This window comes from Triticum dicoccoides, chromosome 1A (assembly GCF_002162155.2).
Source record: "Triticum dicoccoides isolate Atlit2015 ecotype Zavitan chromosome 1A, WEW_v2.0, whole genome shotgun sequence".
NCBI lineage: Eukaryota > Viridiplantae > Streptophyta > Magnoliopsida > Poales > Poaceae > Triticum > Triticum dicoccoides.
The window spans coordinates 121,773,744-121,791,241 of NC_041380.1; positions in this window are offsets into that span (position 1 = coordinate 121,773,744).

Here is a 17,498-nt window from a genome sequence, read left to right on the forward strand (position 1 = left end):
GGTGCTCCCTTTATGCCCTAGCCGAACTAACGGGAACGTAGGGCATAAGCACAGGAGCCAGGCAACCTAGCCTGGCCAAAACTTAAGTCATATCGATGCATATAATGGCGAAGAAAAGGTCAATATGGGGAAAAACGCATATGTGATGAGCTTGATGCCCAGAGAGTAATAGCAAGCTTCTGTACAAGAAGCCCCCAGGTATAATGGATGTACATATTTGAAGACATATGTGTGCGTCCGAGGTGCGCGGTCTAACCGCACAAAAGCTTTAAGGCTAATGAGAAAAACTAAAAGAGAGAGAGAGAGAAAGAAAAAAAGTATTATGGAAACAGCAGGGAGAAGGAGATGAACAAAGATTTCGACGCTTAGGCATAGAATCTTTGGAGTCTGGCCGCGTTCCAGGGGTTTGGCTTGATGCGATTGTCTGATGCATCATGCAAGCGGTACGCTCCTCCGGTGAGGACTTCGGCAATGATGAAGGGACCCTCCCGTTTGGGCTTGAGTTTATCCTTTTTCTTCTCCGGCAAGCGTAGAACGAGTTTGCCAACGTTATAAGTCTTGGCCCGTACTTCTCTGCTTTGATATCTGCGGGCCTGTTGTTGGTAAAATGCGGAACGGGCTTTTGAGACGTCACGCTCCTCCTCCAGGGCGTCTAGGCTGTCCTGCCGATCGAGCTCGGCCTCTCTCTCTCTCTCTCTCTCTCTCTCTCTCTCTCTCTTCGTACATGCGCACCCAAGGTGAGTCATGTATAATATCGCAGGGTAGCACAGCCTCTGTGCTGTACACCATGAAAAAAGGTGTGTATCTGGTAGTTCGGTTGGGCGTGGTCCGCAGCCCCCAGAGTACGGAGTCAAGCTCCTTGACCCAGTGCGCATCTCATCCCTTCAAAGACCGCACCGGCCTGGGTTTGATGCCGCTCATTATAAGACCATTGGCCCGTTCGACTTGACTGTTTGTCTGCGGATGATAGACAGAGGCGTAATCAAGCTTCATCCTAGATTAGCGCACCAGGTTTTCATTTTGTCGGCTGTGAAATTAGAGCAGTTATCAGTGATGATGCTATGTGGGACACCATAACGGTGTACGACGCCGGATATAAATTCTATCACCGGCCCGGACTCAGCCGTTTTAACTGGTTTGGCCTCTATACACTTAGTGAATTTATCCACCATGACCAGCAGATATTTTTTTCTTATGGCTTCCTCCTTTAAGGGGTCCAACCATGTCCAGTCCCCAGACCGCAAAAGGCCAAGTGATGGGGATTGTTAGTAGGGCAGTGGGGGCATGTGGCTTTGATTGGCGAAGAGTTGGCATCCGACGCAACGTTGGACAAGGTCCTGTGCATCTTCTCGGGCCGTTGGCCAATAAAACCCTGTACGGAAGGTCTTGCTAACAAGGGCCCGAGCTGCGGCATGGTGCCCGCCGAGACCGGCATGAATCTCAGCCAGGAGTTGCCACCCCTCCTCCTCGGAGATGCATCTTTGAAGGACTCCGATAGCGCTTTTCTTATAGAGTTCTCCGTCGTGAACCATGTAGGCCTTCGAACGTCAGACAATGCGGCGGGCCTCATTCTGATCCTCGGGAAGTTCCTTCCTATTAAGGTAGGCCAAGAAGGGTTCGGTCCATGGGGCAATGACTGCCATAATGAGATGGGCCGACGGTGTTATTTCGGTAGCTGAGCCTCTGATGATATCTGTGTGTTCGAAATCTGGGGTTGTGTTCAGATCTGGACTAGTGTTGCCGCTTTCCTCCTGCCACACCACGGATGACTTGAAAAGCCTTTCCAGAAAGATGTTAGGTGGGACTGGGTCACGCTTGGCGCCGATAAGAGCAAGAACGTCCGCCGCTTGATTACTTTCTCGGGCCACATGATGAAACTCGAGTCCCTCGAATCGAGCCGACATTTGTAGGACGGCATTATGATAAGCCGCCATCTTCGGATCTTTGGCATCGAAGTCTCTATTTATTTGAGATGATATTGCAAGGTTTGAGTCCCCGCGCACTTCCAAGCGCTGTATGCCCATGGAGACACCCATCCGGAGACCATGCAATAAAGCCTCGTATTCGGCTGTATTATTGGAGTCTGTGTATAGTATGTGGAGTACGTACTGAACGACGTCTCCCTTGGGGGACATCAAAACGACGCCCGCTCCCAGCCTTGCCAACATTTTGGAGCCATCAAAGTACATAGCCCAGTTGGAATATGTGTCATACTCTTTAGGGAGTTCGGTCTCTGTCCATTCGGCGACGAAGTCAGCTAGTACTTGGGATTTAATAGCTCGACGTGGTTTGCATGTAATATCAAATGGAAGGAGCTCAATGGCCCATTTGGCAATCTGGCCCGTGGCATCACGGTTGTTTATTATGTCATTGAGTGGTACTTCGGAAGCCACCGTGATCGAACACTCCTCGAAGTAGTGTCGTAGCTTTCGGGATGCCATGAAGACCGCGTATGCTATCTTTTGATAATGGGGGTACCGGGATTTGCATGGTGTAAGGACAGTGGATACATACTATACTGGCTTCTAAAGTGGGAATTTATGTCCGTCCTGTTCTTGTTCAACGACGAGCACGGTGCTCACCACTTGATGTGTTGCCAATATGTATAGTAGCATGGGTTCGTCGATGTTGGGTGTGGCCAGGATTGGGTTGCTCGCTAGGAGTGTTTTTATTTCTCCTACTCCGGCTGTTGTTGCGTCCGTCCATTCGAAGTGATCGGTTCACCGTAGAAGGCGATAGAGTGGCAGTGCCTTTTCTCCCAATCTGGAGATAAAGCGGCTTAGAGCTGCCACGCAACCCGCGAGTTTTTGGACTTGTTTAAGGTCTGTTGCCGTAGCCAACTGTGACAAAGCTCAGATTTTGGCTGGATTTGCTTCAATTCCTCTATTGGAGACGATGAAGCCCAGCAGCTTTCCTACGGGGGCGCCAAAAACACATTTTTCTGGATTGAGCTTAATGTCATATGCGCGGAGGTTGTCAAATGTGAGGCGTAGGTCATCTATCAGTGTTTCGACGTGCCTTGTCTTGATTACGACGTCGTGCACATAGGCTTTAACTGTCTTTCCGATTTGTTTCTCCAGGCATGTTTGGATCATGTGTTGGTAGGTGGCGCCGGCGTTCTTGAGCCCGAAGGGCATGGTGTTGAAGCATAATGGCCCATATGGGGTGATGAATGCTGTTGCAGCTTGGTCGGACTCCTTCATTTTGATTTGATGGTATCCAGAATATGCATCGAGGAAACATAGTGAGTCGTGTCCTGCGGTAGCATCAATGATTCGATCAATGCGGGGGAGGGGAAAGGGATCCTTAGGGCAAGCCTTATTGAGGTCTTTAAAATCGATGCACAGGCGCCAGGATTTATCCTTCTTTGGTACCATCACCAGGTTTGCCAGTCGTCCGAATGTTTTATTTCTCTGATGAATCCGGCCTCGATTAGCTTGGCTAGCTCCTCTCCCATGGCTTGACGTTTGGGTTCGGAAAAGCGCCGCAGTATTTGTTTGACCAGCTTGTATCCCTTTAATATGTTGAGGCTGTGTTCGGCAAGTTTGCGTGGGATTCCTGGCATGTCAGAAGGGTGCCAGGCGAATATATCCCAGTTTTCGTGAAGAAAATCCCTTAGCGCGGCATTGACCGTTGGGTCTAGTTGTGCCCTAATAGATGCTGTCTTTTTGGGGTCCGTTGGATGGACCTGGAATTTGACTATTTCTTCCGCTGGCTTGAAGGAGGTGGACTTGGGGCGTTTGTCTAAGATCACATCATCTTTGTCCACTGTGGAGCGTAGTGCGGTTAATTCCTCGGCCGTGAGGGCTTCAGATAATGCCTCAAGGGCCATGGATGCGATTTTATTTTCGGCGCGGAGTGCTATGTACGGATCACTAGCGAGAGTGATTATGCCTTTGGGCCCGGGCATCTTAAGCTTCATGTACCCGTAATGAGGTACAACTTGGAAGCGTGTAAATGCCTCCCGCCCCAAAAGGGCGTGATATCCGCTGTTGAAAGGGGCCACTTGGAAGGTTATTCTTCGGAGCGATAATTCTCCGGCGTGCCGAATACCACGTCGAGTGTTATTTTTCCCGCACACCGCGCCTCCCGACTGGGAATAATTCCTCGGAAGGTTGTGCTGCTTTGCTCAATGCGGCTCCTGTCTATTTCCATTTTGTGGAGTGTATCTTCGTATATGAGGTTTAGTCCGCTGCCGTCGTCCATGAGGACCTTGGTGAGCCGAAAGCCATCCATGATTGGACTGAGGACCAAGGCGGCTGGTGCTCGGACTATCCTGTATTTTGGTTCGTCACCGGCATTAAAAGTTATAGCCATGTCATTCCAAGGGTTTATTGCTGCTATTTGACAGACTTCGGCGAGTCCGCGTAGTGCTCTTTTGCGCCTATTGTTTGAGGCCAATGTCTCGAAGACCGTCAGTACTTTGGGGTCGTTGTCATCTGGGGGTGTTGTTCTGGGTTATTCTTGGTGAGGATATCCTTGCCGCTCTTGGCCACTTGCCGGAGTATCCAACATGCTCTAAGGCTATGTGTTGGTATGTTATCCGGCGTGGCGTGTATTCTGCATTGCCCATCGAGCCATCCTTCCAGAATGGTTCCGCGCCCCGTACTGGACTTATATTTCTTTACTATTGAACCGGGCGTGTTGCAAGGGTGCGCCCTTTTCTCCTGAATGAGGGGTTGAGCGGGGGCCGATGATTCCCAACGGGATGCTTGAGTTTTCCAGACGCTTTCCATTGTGTTGTACTTCTATACGATAGTGGCCAAGTAAGTGAAGTGTAGGATGCAACGACGGTTGATGGCATTGAGGATTCCTTCGTCCGTGCAATTGTTGTGGAATACTGAGATCGCTTCCTCGTCGCGGCAATCTTTAATCTTGTTTTTGACAAAAAGGAATCAGGCACAGAAGTGGTGGACCGTTTCCTGAGACTGTTGTTGTATGCTTATGAGAGCGCTTGTATTCGGGTGGGTGTGTGGATTTAAATCTGAACCCTGACCCAATTTTGGACCCGGAGTCTGAAGGTCTTCCGAACTTAAGAGGTCGGGCTCCGGGATATCCACTGATTTCTTAGGCCCGTCGTCCGATTCTATGTTCGGAGGGCAGGATGCATCTCATCGCAGGTAGGTGTCCGGCTCTTCAAGACCGGAGATCCGGACATAGTCCGTCCTTAGTATGGAGGAAGAATTGTCAACTCGCTCCTCGACTACTGCTATCTGGTGGGTGATCGGTGGAGATTTGATTTCTCTCTGATCAGGTTTAAGCCCAATTCGATCATAGTCTGTAGCGACCCCCAGGGCAGCGATGCGATCTAGGAGCTCGTTTAAGGACGAAAGCTTCGCTGGATCCATCTGCTTGGAGTGTTTGAAGTGGATATGAAGGGGGTTTTCGATGACCCGAGAGGTCATCGTCGGCTTAATGACCGAATGGGCGGTCATGGTAAAGCCGCCCAGCCGGAGGGTTTGGCCTGGAGCCAGTGTTCCTCCGGTGGTGATATTATCCTTGAGAACAAGGCGAGACATCAATCCTGTCGTCGATGTCGCAGTGGAACTCTCAATGAAATCACCAATGTCGGTGTCAAAACCGGTGGATCTCGGGTAGGGGGTCCCGAACTATGCGTCTAAGTTCGATGGTAACATGAGACAGGGGACACGATGTTTACCCAGGTTCGGGCTCTCTCTATGGAGGTAATACCCTATGTCCTGCTTGATTGATCTTGATGAATACGAGTATTACAAGAGTTGATCTACCACGAGATCGTAATGACTAAACCCTAAAAGTCTAGTCTGGCTATGATTATACTTTCCATGCCTGTAGTAGTAGTAATTAAAAAGAAAACCCAAAAAGATTTCTCGTTCTTCTTTTGCTTGTTGGGAGCTTTCCCGTGTAAATAGTTTTGTTCCTTTTCTTTTCTTTGGGGGTCAAGAGGAGAAGACCTTAATGAAAATGTTGAGTGGCTCTCATATACATTATTGTTGATCTAACAAAGAGCCCATATTACCTTGTCTTCTCCCTTGTATTGAATGCTTGCAGATTCTAGCTTAGTCCAATGCACGTGCACTATTATTATTATCCACACTATTCAGTCGTGCAAGTGAAAGGCAATAAGGACGGTATATGATGAACTGATTGAGATGAGGAAAGCTGGTATGAACTTGACCTCTCTTGTTTCTGTAAATATGATTAGTACATCGTTCCTGATTCAGACTATTATGAATGAAACATGTTTGCAATGACAATTAGGGATTATAGTTGCTTATGCCATGCTTAATTTGCTAGGAGTTTATAATTGTTTACCTTGTGTGCCAACATGCTACTAAAATGGTTGTGATGTGGTAAGATAGGGTGGTACCCTCCTTTGAACGATTCGAGTGGCTTGTCTTGGCACATGTTCACGCATGTAGTTGATACAAAATCAACATACCTCTACGATATTTATGTTCATGGTGAATTATATCCTACTCATGCTTGCATTCAGTGTTGATTGATTTTAATGCATGTTCATGACTGTTGTCGCTCTCTAGCTGGCCGCTCCCCAGTCTCTTTCTAGCCTTCACTTGTACTAAGCGGGAATATTGCTTGTGCATCCAACTCCATAAACCCCAAAGTTATTCCATATGAGTCCACCATACCTTCCTATATACGGTATCTACCTGTCGTTCCAAGTAAATTTGTATCTGCCAAACTCTAAATCTTCGAATAAACATTCTGTTTTGTATGCTTGAATAGCTCATGTATCAACTAGGGATGTTTGTATCTTCCATGCTAGGCGGGTTATTCTCAAGAGGAGTGGACTCCGCTCCTCACTCACGATAAAATGGCTGGTCACCGGGATGTCCAGTCCCATGCTCAAATCAAATAAAAATAATTGCAAACAAAACTCCCCCAGGATTGTTGTTAGTTGGAGGCACCCGTTGTTTCGGGCAAGCCATGGATTGATGCTTGTTGGTGGCAGGGGAGTATAAACTTTACCATTCTGCTTGGGAACCACCTATAATGTGTGTAGCATGGAAGATATCGAGATCTCTCGGTTGTTATGTTGACAATGAAAGTATACCGCTCAAAATATTATTCATCTCTATTTCAAAACCGAGATCTGGCACCTCTACAAATCCCTGCTTCCCTCTGCGAAGGGATTATCTATTTACTTTTATGTTGAGTCTTCATCCTCTTATTAAAAGGCACTAGTTGGAGAGCACCGCTGTCATTTGCATGTATTATTGTTAATTTACATTGAGTATAACTTGACTGGGTCTTGTCGTCGATCTAAGACTGACAGTAGAATGGGGGGTAGGTATGAGGAGGCAAGATCCTAGCTATGGAGTAGTTGTACACACGAGTTTTACGAGTTCAGGCCCTTCTCGGAGGAAGTAACAGCCCTACGTCTCGGTGCCCTGAGGCGGTCGACTGGATTATATGTGTGTGTGTGTGTGTGTGTGTGTGTGTGTGTGTGAGTTTACAAAAGTGCGAACCCTTGTCCCAGAGGAGGGGGTGGCTTATATAGAGTGCGCCAGGACCCCAGCTCCCCTCCGTTACACAGGGTTCAATGTTCATAAAGGTGGGGCATTACTGGTAACGTCTACAATAAAGTGTTAAATGCCCATAAAGCTATGGTTTAAGTCACGACCGTTGCAGAGTGGAGGGCTTCTCATCTTCAAGGTGGTCGAGTGTCTTCAAGGAAGTCGAGTAGGCACATCCTCATGGTGGAGTGGATGATGTTTTCTCTTCGACTGCTTCTGATTCTTTGTAAAGATGTCTTTGGGGAGGGTATGCTGGATAGATCCATGACCCTACCCTAGGTACACAGCTTCATCATTGGCCCCTGAATGGATCAGGGTTTGAGTGGGGAAAGAGCTGGGAACACTTCCGACCCATTTTTTGTGCCACGAGTATATCTCATTCTGGAACAATGAGTTGAGGCGAGGACGTCGACTCCTTTCTCAGTCGCCTTGGTCCATTCTTGGTTTTTGTTGAGTGAATTTTCACGGTAGGATTCCGAATGATGATGTAGAGGATGTTTGTCTTCAGTCTGACACGCTGTTCTGCTCTCCGCGGATCTCGCGGGATTCGAATTTTGGGAAGCGCACCAGACAAACGGAACCGAGGTTATCGAGACGGATTAGGCAAGTCTCCTCGATCCCCGTGCCACCTTTTTCGCCATGTATTGCGCGCGCGACTGTTGCGGGATTTTTAGATCGCCTGGGTCCACCAGTCAGTCACTCGGATGACGACCTCATAAAAGGCCTCGGACCAGGCCTCTGCCCCATGCGCTCCCATTCTCTCTTCTTCTTCTCTCAATCTCTATACCACGCTCTCTTCCGCCCTCGTCGCCGGACCTTTGCTCGAGCTCGACCCGCCGCCATGGGGAAGGAGAGGACGGTGGCGCTGGAACGCGCGAAGAAGGCGACAGCGAAGGCGAAGGGCAAGCGGACCAGCCGGGGCGGATCCTCGTCGAGATCCGGCCTGCCGGCGGGTTGGATCCAGGGCGACTGGATCCACTCGACAATCACCCAGGACGACCTCGATGACCTGGTGGAGGGGGGACTGATCCCCCACAAGTCGGCACGGCTCCCGGGGAACGAAACCGAGCCGTAGCCGAGGGAGGGTGAGTGTGTTCTCCTTGCCACCCATGTAGATCGCGGATTCTCACTGGCTCCCCATCCTTTCTTCCGGGGTTTTTTGAACTTCTTTGGGGCTCAACTCCACCATTTCACTCCATACACCATAGTCTATCTGGCCGCTTTTGTGTCGATGTGCGAAAACTTCTTGGGTTGTCGACCGCACTAGGGTCTTTTCAAACACATCTTCACCTGCCGATCCCAGTCGGTCAAAAGGCCAAGTCGAGTGACGAAAAGACACAGGTGATCCAGATGTGCGGGGGTCTGGGGATCCAGATGAGGAGCAAGAGAACTTTCCCAGCCATGATTCTTCCCGACTCGGTCCGAGGCTGGCAGTCAACTTGGTTCTACTGCATGGATCAGCCGACCCCGGCCAGTCGATTGGACTTCCTCCTTTTTCTTTAGCTCGAGTGGAGAAGCCCGCCCCCCTAAAGGTAGTTCCAGAAGAGAAGGCGCATGTCAAGGTGCTGGTCGAGCGGGTCGTCCAGCTTGTCCGCGACGGGGTGACCGGGATGGACCTGCTGGAGGTCTTTCTCGGTCGACGCATCCAACCTCTTCAGGCGCGCGATCATCCGATGTGGATGTACTCTGGGCTCGAGGATTCCACTCGGATCCACCCGGAGGACGTCAGCGAGGATACCTTGGAGAAGTGGTTGATGGGGATCACCGGCAACAAAGACAACCCTCGGGGGTCTAGGATGGTGATTCCATTCGACAACTCGCACCAGCCGGAGCAGGTTTAATTCTGTCTTATCAAGCATCTTTTCGATTCACCGAGTGACATCTTCTTTATGATCGATTGGATTTCCTTTGATCGTTGTCCTTTCAGGCCCTCATCGACATGTACTCAATGCCCAACGGAGTGCAGGACCAAGAGGCTGAGGAAGAAGGGAGCGGTGGCGAGAGCGGCGAGGAGCATTCAGAGGCCAAGGAAGACAAGGAGAGCGACGAATCGACTGACGAAGAAGTCGACTCGCCTCCTCGCAGGGAGAGGAGATCCAAACATGCCCACGACCCGGTGAGTGCTCCGGACTTGGTGGCCGCGCCGACTGGTCAGTCTTTGAAGCGTCCTAGGACGTCTTCCCCAATGCCGACTGAAAAGGCTCCAAAGCAGTCCAAAGTTGCGCCGCCTCCAGCACCGAAAGCGCCAAAAGCCACCTCCTCCAAGACGCCAAAAGCTTTGCCCACCAAGTGACCATTCCTACTATCTTCGGGTAACCATCTGACTTGTCCTTCTCGTCGACTCAATTAACGGGACGTAATCGATTGAATGTGGGTCTTCGCAGTGCTGCTACGTCAGGAACCTCTTCTCTCCAATACCGGGACGAGGAAATGGAAGATGCAGTAACCTCCAACCCAGGTATGAACTCTTGCGATTTGATTCTTTGGTCGATTGCGTTCGAGTGGCTCACTTGGGGTCGAATGATCTGCCTTGCTGCTCCACCCAACGTCATCAATCTTCCAGATGACGACGAAGATGTGGCTCTTAAGCCCAGGAAAAGCAAGAAGGTAACCGCTGGTAGGACGTCTCGGCAAGAACCACTACGACACCTCCCGTCCGTCAACTTGAAGACGCGGGCAGGGCTTCTGTGACCTTCGCCACACCTTTGTCGAGTGGGCCTCCCACATCGTCGACTGCACCTGTGATTCCTTCAGCTATCCAACTCCACGCCACGGAGCTCCAAGCCGCCGCACCTGGGTCATCTGCCCACTTTTTCACCAGCTACCCCATCCCGGACAACCAGTCGGAAGCGGCTGCGGAAGACATCCGACAAGCTGACATGATGATGGAGCAGCCAGGCTGCCTACGACGCCAGCGCTGCTCTTCGGGCCAATGTCCAGGTGAGTAAACTTTCCGACTGTTTTTGCTCTATGAGGAAATGTTACTCAAAAAATCTTCGTCTACACAATCTCCTATTGTTTGCATCGAATTAGAGCACCCGCTGGGTGTTTTGTTGATTTTGGTAGTTTCGCTCTTCTACTCGATCTGGGCGGGGTGTAGTCCCCGAGACCGCAGTCGATTGCTGGCAGTCGACTGGGGTCTGAGCAGTTTTTTTTTGAGTTGAGTCTTAGTCAGCGGGGGCACGCCAAGTGCACCCGCTGGGTGTAGCCCCTGAGACCGCAGTCGATTGCGTGCAATCGGCTGAGGTCTAAGCGAACTTCTTTAGGCTTTATTCACTCGGAAGTAATCAACCTTTGATCTTATCAACTGATCCGTCTTTTGCCTTCTGCAGAAGTCTTGCACTCTTATTTCTAAGTTTGCTAAACTTGAGGAGAAGCAGAGGCAACTCAACCTCGACTTGGAATTAGCCCAGCTGAATCTGAAGAAAGCTCAAGACGAAGCCGCTGGTATGGAAGGTAACTGACTGTCGACTGACTTTCAATACATTTCTTTGATCTCTTCTCTAATTTGATTGCTTCTTTGGCAGAGAAAATGAAGTTGGCTCTGGAGAAGAAGGACTCGGACCTCGCCGCCGCCCAAAAAGTAGCTCAAGATAAAACTGCTCTCGCAGACCAGAAGCTTGCTTCAATCGGGACGCTGGAAGAAGAGGTGACCAAACTGAAATCTTGTCTTAATGAAGCTAACCGCGAAGTGACCAGTCTGAAGGACAAGGTCGCCCTGAATGAAAAGCTGGAGTCTGCGATCCGTAAGAGGAATGACATGGAATCTTATCTGAGGACTCTTGCCAAGAAGCTTTATCTCACGCTGGAAGGTATTTCTTTTAATCCGACTGTGTTGATGCTTGCGATCGGATCTTGCTTGGTCGATTGACTATTTTTCGTTGCAGAATTCTGTCAAGACTTCGACGAGGAAACTAGAAGGGTCGAGACGGGTCTGGACCCTATCGCTTCTCCAGTCTGCGACGAAACTGCAATGAACGTGCTCCGACTGGAGTCCCGTATCGCCAGCGCCATAAGCTACCTCGCGCGCCTGAAGAAGGTAGTCCCCCGAATCGACTCATCGCTTTGGCCGGGGGCTATGCTTCAGAACGACTTGGAATCCTTGATGACTCGACTGAACGAGATCCTTGATCGAGTGCAAGAATGGAAGAAATCCTCCGCCCGGTGTGGTCCTGATGTGGCGCTGTCCTTGGTGCGAGTCCATTGCAAGGAGGCTCGTGTAGACAAGCTGGCTGCGATCAAAGTTGCTAACACCAAAAAGCATGACTTCCAGTCCTTCATGGAGACTTCCATTGCTGCCGCCACTCGGATCGCTGATGGGATTGACCTGGACTCATTTGTGGCGCCTGCCAGCCCTCCTCCGGCCGAGTGAACAAACTTATGAAACTTGAATCTGCTTTAAATTTTCCTCGGAATGCCGAGTGATTGCTGTAACCGTTGAACTCCTTTGGGCTTGATGCCCGAACACTTTTGATTTGCTTCTTGGAACTTTTAGGATTTATCTGAATTTGGTTTATCTCCGAATGTGCTTGTGTTTGCCTTCGAATGGACTTTGCTCACTGCTTGGAATAGTCTTTGTGCTGGAGACGCAGCTCTGAGGGGGCAGCTCTAGTCGACCCGCGCTTCGTCGTCCTCGCGGATAGGGATGGAGCGAACGTTGTATTCACGTTGTAGCTCCGAAGGAGAAGGTTGCAATCGACCTGCACCTCATCATCCTTGCGGATGGGGATGGAGCGGACGTTGTATTTGCGTCGTAGCTCCGAAGGAGAAGGTTGCAGTCGACCTGCACCTCGTCATCCTTGTATATGGGATGGAGCGGATGTTGTATTTATGCCGTAGCTCCAAAGGAGAAGGTTGCAGTCGACCTGCACCTTGTCGTCCTTGCGCATACGGATGGAGCGGACGTTGTACTTGTGCCGCAGCTTCAAAGGAGAAAGTTGTAGTCGACCTGCACCTCGTCATCCTTGCGGATAGGGATATGTTTCAAACTTAGGCGAGTACTAGACTGCAGCTAAGTCTCCTAGTGAGAGAACTTAGGCGAGTGCTGGACTGCAGCTAAGCCCCCGAGTGGGAGGGTTGCTCTCCACTCGGTAGGATTTTTTTAAAACTTAGGCGAGTACTGGACTGCAGCTAAGTCTCCTAGTGGGAGAACCTAGGCGAGTGCTGGACTGCAGCTAAGCCCCCGAGTGGGAGGGTTGCTCTCCACTCGGTAGGATTTCTTCAACCTTAGGACAGTACTGGACTGCAGCTAAGTCTCCTAGTGGGAGAACTTAAGCAAGTGTTGGACTGCAGCTAAGCCCCCGATTGGGAGGGTTGCTCTCCACTCGGTAGGATTTTTTCAAACTTAGGCGAGTACTAGCCTACAACTAAGTCTCCTAGTGGGAGAACTTAGGCGAGTGCTGGACTGCAGCTAAGCCCCCGAGTGGGGGGGTTGCTGTCGTGGGTTTTTCACGGCAGATGTCCTTGTGAAAGGACTTAGTCATGAGGCCATCGCTACGGGTTAGCTTTAAGGGGTTTAAAGCAGACAAGGGGACACGGGGAATTTTATACTAGTTCGGCCCTGTCGGTGTCAAAACCGGCGGATCTCGGGTAGGGGGACCCGAACTATGCGTCTAGGCCGGATGGTAACAGGAGGCAGGGGACATGAAGTTTTACCCAGGTTCGGGCCCTCTCGATGGAGGTAAAACCCTACGTCCTGCTTGATTAATATTGATGATATGGGTAGTACAAGAGTCGATCTACCACGAGATCAGAGAGGCTAAACCCTAGAAGCTAGCCTATGGTATGATTGTTGATGTGTATGTTGTCCTACGGACTAAAACCCTCCGGTTTATATAGACACCGTATAGGGTTAGGGTTACATAGAGTCGGTTACAATGGTAGGAGATCTGAACATCCGTATCACCAAGCTTGCCTTCCACGCCAAGGAAAATCCCTTCCGGACATGGGACTGAGTCTTCAATCTTGTATCTTCATAGTCCAGGAGTCTGGCTGAAGGTATAATTCGGCTATCCGAACACCCCCAAATCCAGGACTCCCTCAGTAGCCCCTGAACCAGGCTTCGATGACGACGAGTCCGGCGCGCAAATTGTCTTGGGCATTGCAAGGCGGGTTCCTCCTCCAAGCACTTCATAGAAGATTTTGAACACAAAGATAGTGTCTGGCTCTGCAAAATAAGTTTCCACATATTGCCATAGAGAGAATAATAATATTAACACAAATCTAATCTGTTGACGTATTCCGTGGTGCGACACGCCACGGCCAAGCCTTTATCCATTTAATTATCCCACCTCAGCGCGTTGTGCGAGGTGGTTTCCTTGGCACGTCTTGTTGAAGCAGAGATCGTGTCCCCTCATTTAGGGATTCTCATCAATACGGGCGTGGGTAACCCAACCGCGCCTTTGATTACAGCGCTTGGAGATAAGCAAGTTTTACCAGGCTGGTGGGGACACATAACCGGGTCCACCCATATAAGGGGATAAGGATCCACCTTTTCACCCACGCCTTCTTCCTCCTCTGCCTATCCATTATTGCACACTCGAGCTCCAGCGCCCAAGTCCGCACTACCACCTCGACCTTCTCCAGTCATGTCCGGAGCAGGAGGCAAGTGGATTGTCTCCTCCGTCACGGAGGGATACATAAAAAAGCTGAGGAAGGCCGGATATCTGGCCAGCGACATCGCGCACCGACTCCCCGGGAAGGGGCAGCTCATCCCCACTCCTAGGCCCCATGAGAGGGTGGTATTTCTCCCCCATTTCCTCCGCGGACTGCGCTTCCCTCTGCATCCATTTGTCCGGGGCTCATGTTCTACTACGGCCTGGATTTCCACGATCTGTCCCCGAACTTCGTCCTCAACATCTCGTCGTTTATCGTCATGTGCGAGGCTTTCCTCCGCATCCGCCCTCATTTTGGCTTATGGCTAAAGACCTTCAACGTCAAGCCGAAGGTGGTGCGCGGCAGCCAGGCGGAGTGCGGCGGTGCCATGGTTGGCAAGATGGCCAACATCCTGTGGCTCGAGGGCTCCTTTGTGGAGACCCTGAAGGGGTGGCAATTGGGGTGGTTTTACATCACCGAGCCGTGCGACCCCGAATGGGTTGCAGCCCCCGAGTTTCGGTCCGGACCCCCTACGCGGCTCACCTCCTGGAAGGAGACCGGCCTGTCGAGGGGTAAAAAAGGAGAGATGATCGGACTCCAAACATGCATCCAAACCCTGGTGGACAAGAAGCTCAAGCTTGTCAATGAAGTCCAGGTTATGCTCATCCGCCTGATCCTCCCGTGTCAACGACAGGCCTTCAACCTGTGGGAGTTCGACCCGGCGCAGCATCAAACTCTAAACAGGCTCTTTGACACGATGTACGAAGATGCCTGGAGGGTGCTTTTCAAGGGTGCCGAGGCTCCCGCATCCGCTGCCGAGGATCGCGGATTCAGTACTTAGCATCACGCTCATGCAGTAAGCTATTTTTGTCCTTTTACAGGGTATCAGTTTTTCATAGTTTGACTCTATGCGGGATCTGAGTTCCCTTATCTTTGATAGGATTGGGTGGCGATGTCCGGACAGATCAACTGTCCGGCTCCTCTGCCCGAAGGCCCAGCGGACGCTCGTTTGGCGAACCTGCTGGTTCTGGCGCCCTATGTGGTGCCGGAGAAGAAGGCCATGAAAAGGGCCACGGGGACTCGAAAGAGTGCCCGGCGCCAGGAGGTGTCGGATTCGTCATCCGACGGTCCCGAAGCGCTTTCCTCTCATGAAGACGAGGAGGAAGAAGAAGAGACCTCTCCCCCTCCAGCGGGAGGAGAGAAGAAAAGGAAGGCCGCCCTCTCCGAGGAGGCCGGAGGGTCCAAGAAGGGGAAAACCCTTCCTCCGGACTGCTCCACTGACGCTGCCGACGACGAAGAGGAGTGGAAGCCCAGGGCCAAGCCCCTGGCGAAATCGTAAGTGTCCGAATACCGGAGTAATTCATATTATTCGTTTTTTGCACAGCTTTCCCTTATGTCGAATATGTTTATGCAGCCCACCCAAAGACCGACTCGACGCATCATCGAGCGGCTCACTGGACCCATTGGAGGTGAACTCGCTTCCGACGGCTTCATCCCCCCGCCCTGCGGACGACACCGAAGTGTTGTCCCAATAGGTTCCAAGCCGGGAGGAGGTGGTCCTAGAGGCGCCGCAAGGCGGCCTCCCAGACTCCAGGAGTAAAGGGGATGAAACCCCCCAGGGCTCTAAGTCCGGCTTAAGGCCGGACACAGCTCCGGAATCTTCGAGGGTTCTAGAGTCCGGCGGGCGACCTCCTTCCAAGAGGAGCAAGCCTATCGTGCCGGTGACCTCCGTCCAATCGGAGGCGCCGGAAAATATGTTGGTGGCGCTCCAAGGTGCCTCCATCGACGAGGGGCACCGCACTATTATGAGTGCGGTGATCCAGAAAGCTCAGTCCGCCAAAAGGGGACTGACTGAAGCTTGTACAAGCCTTTTAACAGGCTTTGAGGTAAGTAAAGAATGTTCAAATTATGTTACCGCATAGACAGTAGCCCCTGATGCTCTGTTGGGTGTTCGGGAAGAAAAGCCGAATAGAGGATCAAAGAATTTGCAGGAGTCTAACAAAAGGAGTCAATATGCATATGCAGGCTTCTCTACTAGTGTCCGCCGCACTGACTGCGGAAGTGGATGTGCTGAAGCAGAGTCTCGAGAAGTCCGAGCAAGAGCTCGGGCGTGCCAAGAAGCAACTCGAGGAGAAGGAAGGTAAGAAATACCCTGTTTGAATATGTATATAAAAAAGGTGCAATTGCAAAAAATGACAGGATTGACATGGCTATTGTAGGGGCCACGTCTGAGGTGGCGACCCTTAAGCAAGTGCTGCTCGAGGCCGAGAAGAGTGCGTCCGTGGAGCGCACCGAGCAGGAGAGGTATGAGGCTGAGGTTGGCGAGGTGCGGCAAGAGCTCCGGGTTCTCATGAAGAAACATGAGAGTTTGGAGCTTGACTCGAAGATGCGAGCGTCCGAGCTCGCGACAGCTATAGAAAATGCCAAGTCTGCCAAGGCCGAGTCCCAAAAGACCCTCCAGGAGTTGGATAAGGTGAAGAAGATTGCGGCGGGTAAGGCATATTCTTTATGCAAAGCAAACACATAAACGTGAGTTACCAGTTACTTACCCGAATCCGGAGCTCTCCAGGAGCGTTTGCAGATCTTCCCCGGAGTGTATCTGATGCCACCGCATTCTATCAAGCGAGGAGGGCAGCTGGACGGAGAAGGTGTTCTGGTCTCAGTACGCTGAGGCCGGACACCCCATGCCCCTGAGCGACCAGCTGAAGCAACTGGTCGAGCTCCACAAGGCAGCCGAACAGGCCATGAAGGGCCTCCTAGTTCGGCTGTGGCATGGAGAGGCTCTGCCTGGGAGCTATTTCGGGCTGGTGCAACGGCTGGTGGAGGCCTGTCCGAGCCTTGAAGACATCAAGCGCTCCGTCTGCATTGAAGGTGCCCGTAGGGCCCTTTCCCGTGCTAAGGTGCACTGGGGCAAGCTGGATGCGGAGAAGCTTGTGAAGGACGGGCCACCGCCGGGGAAAGAGCATCGCAAGCCCGAGAATTATTATAAGGGTGTTCTGAAGGGTGCCCGCCTTGTTGCGGATGAATGTACCAAGGATGTATTTTTTGAGTAAAACCCACTCATGTTATCCTGTGCACTGAAAACTTGTTCATATGTGCTAAGCAATGCTGCTTGAATTTAAAATATTACCTTCTGTGCGGCTGTTTATCAATACTGAGAGATGGCGAGTCGTCGGCTTCTGCCCCCATGCCGCTAGTGCTGGGGTGTTCGGGGATAAACCTGGGCGCTCTTTTTCCCATATTTGGGTCCTTCGAGGGAGGCGCTCAGCCCAACGAATGAGGCAATCGTACTATAATGCGTGAACACTCTCACTTAGCCATAGAATTCTATAATTTTAAATTTCGGCGAAGCCCCTAGTATTCGGAAGACCGATTTCGGGGCGCTAT